This window comes from Phalacrocorax aristotelis, chromosome 2 (genome assembly GCF_949628215.1).
Source record: "Phalacrocorax aristotelis chromosome 2, bGulAri2.1, whole genome shotgun sequence".
Classification (NCBI taxonomy): domain Eukaryota; kingdom Metazoa; phylum Chordata; class Aves; order Suliformes; family Phalacrocoracidae; genus Phalacrocorax; species Phalacrocorax aristotelis.
This window is the reverse complement of record NC_134277.1, coordinates 142,088,827-142,094,263: the sequence shown is the minus strand read 5'-3', so window position 1 is coordinate 142,094,263 and position 5,437 is coordinate 142,088,827.

Here is a 5,437-nt window from a genome sequence, read left to right as displayed (position 1 = left end):
GACGTGGCAAGCGCGGGGGGGAGCGGTTGGCGGAGTGGGGGCCCGTGATTTGCGGGCGGGGCGCGCTGATTGATTGCGGGCGGAGTGGGGGCCCGTGATTGCAGGCGGGGCGCGCTGATTGATTGCGGGCGTACGGACGGACTGTCCGGAGCCGCTCGAGGCCCCCGGGGAGCCCGAAGGTGGCGGGAGGGGAGGGGAGGGGAGGCGAGGGGAGGCGGCCGCCCGCCCGCCCGCCCCGGTACCGGGTTCTTCGCCCTCGGCGTGGGGTGAGCGGGGCCGTCGGGGGCCGATCCGGGGAGCAGCGGGGCGGCTGCCGCCGGGAACTGCTACCGCCGAGGGAGTCTCCCCTCCGCCGTGCCCGAGGCGGAGGTATCCCAGCTCCTGCATCGCCCTGGCGCAGCGAGTGCAGCTCCCGGAGCCTCCCCTCCGTGGACGACGGTGGTTTCGGTCCTTGTGGTACCAACCTCTCTTCTGGGGATCCCTTGTTTCACCATGAAATTTATGTTTTAAATATGTATTGCTCAAAATCTGACTTCTTCATGGCAAATAAGGTCACTGAACGTCGGGTAAACAAGTACCACTAACACTGACTTTCCCCAAGGAACTTCTTGAAGCCCCCAGTTGTGTACTTCCACTTTCATTGTGATGCTGTTTCTCTAATTTTTACTGAGATGGAAGGTGCACATCACGCTTCTCTTCATCACTGTTCCTTGTCCTGCTGCAGGTTCACAGCTTGCACCGTCTTTTATTAATGTAAATGCATTTGTCGGTTCAGCAGGAAGGGAGAGGACGTATCTCACAAGCACCGGGGGTCCTGTCAGCTGCGGACCTGTCCAAACAGTACCTGGCACCCTCGTCCTGCCCTGCTGTGGTCTGGTGCAGTGTGGTTCTCCTGCAGGGACTGCCACCAAATCCCCGCTTAGACAGTTTAAGTGCTTTAATGGACAGCTTTTGTGTGACAGAAGATGACTGGAGTAATTCTCTTCCTTTTCAGTATAAGATTTTGCAAACAGTATTCACTGATAGCAGTTACTGCAATTTGAGGGCTAAATATGGCGAATTAATTCCTCCAGTTATTAAAAGTGGTAGCTGAAATTGGCCATGTGAATCTGGCATCAGGAAACACACAAGCTAATCGTGCCCCTTTTGTCAGAGGGTTAGACTGTCTCATTTTCTTTGTGCACTTGTCTTCTGACTTTCCGATGCGTTGAGCAGAACACACAGGTGAAGCAGAGCCCTTGGGTGTCCCCCCTCCGTGGTGGTCACAGCTGATCTGTACTCAGCAGCCAAGGAGCAGGGCTCCTCTTTGCACAGGGAGTTCCTCGACGGCCTTTGCCCAGCCAGGAGCAGAGGGATTTGATGGTATAGAGAATTTCTTTGCACAGTTTCCCTTTCAGGTCTTAGTTTAGTACAACTTCTTAATAAAACTTTAGTAAAAGATTCCAGAGGTGCATTTATGAAATGACTTCACAGTGGAGCATGCCAGATAGGCAGCCCTTGCTTGGCTGGCTGGTCTTCCATCAGTGACACTTAATCATCCGTTCTAGATGGTTTCCTTCCCAGTGCGTGCTCAGCTTTCGAGATGCAGCCCTTGTCTTCGTGAGAACTGTTTCTGGATGGGTAGGTGTTCCTTTACTTGTGATTTGTTGTGTTCTGGCTTATACATTTCTTCTTCTCTTCCCTCTTATGCCTTATTGCCTCACCTTATCTTGTCTCTTGCCATCTAGGAGCATCAGACTCCCCAGCTTATTGCTACGGCAGGCTGCCATTACATATAGTAACCCCTTTCATAGGTTAAGTTGTACCTGTCCTGGTTTTGGCTGGGATAGAGTTAATTTTCTTCCCAGTAGCTGGGATAGTGCTGTGTTTTGGATTTAGTGTGAGAATAATGTTGATAGCACATGGATGTTTTAGTTGTTGCTAAATAAATAGTGCTTACACTAGTCAAGGACTTTTTCAGCTCCCCATGCTCTGCCGGGTGCACAAGAAGCTGGGAGGGGACACAGCTGGGACAGCTGACCCCAACTGACCAAAGGGGTCCATACCATATGACATCATGCTCAGTATGTAAATCTGGGGAAAGAAGAAGGAAGGGGGGATGTTCAGAGTGATGGCATTTGTCTTCCCAAGTAACTGTTACATGTGATGGAGCCCTGCTTTCCTGGAGTTGGCTGAACTCCTGCCTGCCCATGGGAAGGAGTGAATGAATTCCTTGTTTTGCTTTGCTTGTGCATGTGGCTTTTGCTTTACCTATTCAACTGTCTTTATCTCAACCCACAAGTTTTCTCACTTTTACCCTTCCGATTCTCTCCCCCATCCCACTGGGGGGGGAGTGAGCGAGTGGCTAGGTGGGGCATAGTAGCCAGCTGGGGTTAAACTGCAACAGTACCCTGAAAGTATTTTTAATTCCCATTATGTCTTTTGGGTTCTTGATCAGCCCCCACCTGGTTTCTTTTTTTTGGAAGCTGCTCATCGCTAACTGCTACTGTAGTGCCATTACCTTTTATTTTTCTCTTTCTTGGGTTATGCATTCCCCAAAATGCCTGTTTTCCAGACACAGTTGCCATTCCACCCTTTCTTTCATGCCCTCAGTATCTGGTCTGACAACATGCACCAGTCATTCAGGTTCCTGTGCTGGGTTGCCCAGGCTCCTGGCGTTTGTGCACTCCCATTCCAGTTGCTTCTCCCCAGCCTCTTGTTATCCCCGGCCTGGTTAAGCACAGTCTTTGCATGAAGTGTCATCTTCCACATGACATCAGTGTTGTTTCCTACAGGAATGTACTAGGGTGCTTTGGGGCACAATGACCTCCCAAGGCTCCTCCCAGCACCTTGTTGCTGTATTTCTCTCTGCTGATATCCCTTCTGTTTCCTGCCTGCTGTCTGTCTGTCTAGTTTCCAGTCCCTTTGTTAATCTCAGAGTAACTGTTTCTCTCTCCTCTTTGTATTAGTTCTGGTTTCCCACCACGTGTTCTTTTGTGTCACTTTCTGTTTCAGGACATTTCTGAAACTACTCACACCCGCCATTACGCCAGGGACCTGATTTTAATGCCACCCCCGACCACAGCAGCAGCCTTACGCGCCCTCTTGTTTATTTCCCCCATGTTCCTGAAACTTCCTCCTCTCACCCATCGACCCCCTTCCTCCCCATTTCTTTTGAACAAACCTGTGACTTTGCACTTCTCGCTATCTCCAGATTTTTCCTGCAAGTTCTGCACCTCCCACCCTGCTTTATTCCTCTACAGGAGGGTCTTCGATTCACCCCAATGCCACCTGTAACTCTGTTACCCTTCCTTTCACAGACCCTTGGTCTGTGCCAGGTCTCCCACCTGTATCACTCTTCCCTGTCACTGCTCATGTTTTCTTTCAGCATATCAACTTTTTACAACTGGAATGGGAAAATCAGCAGAGCTGTAACATTTTGTTGCAACGTGTTAATGCACCAACTGCTAACTGAATTCCGTTTTCTCCACTTTCATCAGCCACTATATATCTCTCTACCAATACCCAAATTGTCCCCTGAAATCGTGCATCTGGGTGTGACATTCAAATACGGCTGCTTTACCTTGCAGCAAAGAAACACCACTGCCTTCCAAGCCCAGCCATGTGCTGAAATCAATGATGTCACATTCAGAGCCATCTGAATTTAATCCTGCAAAGCTGATTCTTCTCACGTTCAGAGCCGTAGCTGTTACCAGCAGCGAGGGAGTCACTGCAGATAAAAACGCAGGGCTGGAATTCCCCCGCTAGTTACTGAAACTACTTGCATTAGCTGACCTGGTTGCAGTACTGTTCCAGGCTGTCCCAGGAGAGGAGCCATCTGCCCAGGACTGCGTTCCTCTGGCACAATGGTACATGCGATGATGCCCATGTTTGGAGTAGATCTGCAAAGCTACTTTTGCATAGAAGTCTCCAAAGAGCCCATAAACATAACCAAAATAAGCCACGTCAAGTGTCACTAGCAGCTGTAAGGATAAATTTATGCTGCTTTAGCAAAATGCATGCACATTCAAGTTTTGTTTTTCTACATATAAGATTTATATTTAATTCCAGGAGTTTAGATCTGTTTATCTACCAGGGCAAGAGGGTCCCAGCTCAGGGCAAGAATGAGAGTGGGCAAACCTGCCAGCATGGCCAAGGAGGCCCCTTGACCGTCAAATTCCAAAATGTTTCTGTGAAGGGATCTGCAGTATTTTAACCTGTTGGAAGGTTATGGAAGGTTATGGAGCTCTGTTGGAAGGGTATGAGGAGGCAGTACTGCATTTTCAGTGGATTCAGAAGCAATTCCAGCCGACGAGGCTCCCTGCACTGCCACAAAACACCTCTTCAGGTGCGCCAATAAAACTGGCTGTGGAACGGCACGCTGCGGCCCAGCTCCCCAGCGTGCCGTGTGGGGATGGGAACTTCCTGAACTCGTTTCACCACTGAAAATGGATCTATCGAACCACACCCTTGTTTAAACTGATGCAATGTTTCCATGCAAAGTCCAACCTAGAGGACTGCCGCTCCTGGTGGAAGGGAAACTCTGGAGTGTTGCGAGAGCAGCAAGGTTAGCTACCGAAAGAAAAAAGGGGCTCGCCAATTCCCAGTGCACACACAAAACAGCTTATTTTATTAAGCTGCTGTTCCAGAAACAAGTCATGGATAAGGTATAATTATCACCATTAAGGAAAGCACAGGGATGCGGCTGACGCTCCAGTTGGCCGTTCAGAGAGGTTATACAACCTTTTCTAGGCTTCCTCTAAAGGCACATGGCGCAGCTTTGCTATTACTGGTGTTATAAACGTAGAGCTTGTACACAAAGCTTGTGTAACCACCCACCACTTGGCTAAGATCAGTTCCACATCGTTCTCCTGGCCGTGGCTGACTTTGGCTTCATGGCATCCCTAAGGCACGTACAATTTGGCTGCTGTTGCAGAAGGGCACTGGATGATCAACGAGAACATCAGGAGCTGCCGAAGGGTTGCAAGAAATTGCTCTACCCGTACTTGAGAGACTTGCTTACATCTGAAAAGGGTTAGTTTTAAATACGGAAAGGCTGCGGAGGAAACCTCTCAAGCAGGACCGCAGTTAGTCAGCGTTGAGCTGGAGTTGTGAAACCGAGCAGAAGCCAGCCTTGGAGCGGACCGCGGTGGCGCACAGCCGACTTCACGGCGATGCACCCCGGGCTCCGGAGGGCAGGGGCACGGCCCGGGGGGCGGCACCCCCTGCCCACAAACTCCAACCCGCTCCCGCCCGCAGACGGCAGCCGTGGCTCACGGAAAGCCGGCTGGGCCTCTCCGCTCTCCCCCGTCCCGGTGCGCTCCGCAGCGCCGCCTGCCCCGGCCCTGCTCCCCTTATGGCGCGGAGGACAACGGGTCCCGCGCGGGCGCGGTAACGGCCAGCGCCCGCCTCGCGCCACCGCCCTGCTCCGCCCCGGGCTCGGCGGCGCCCCGGAAGC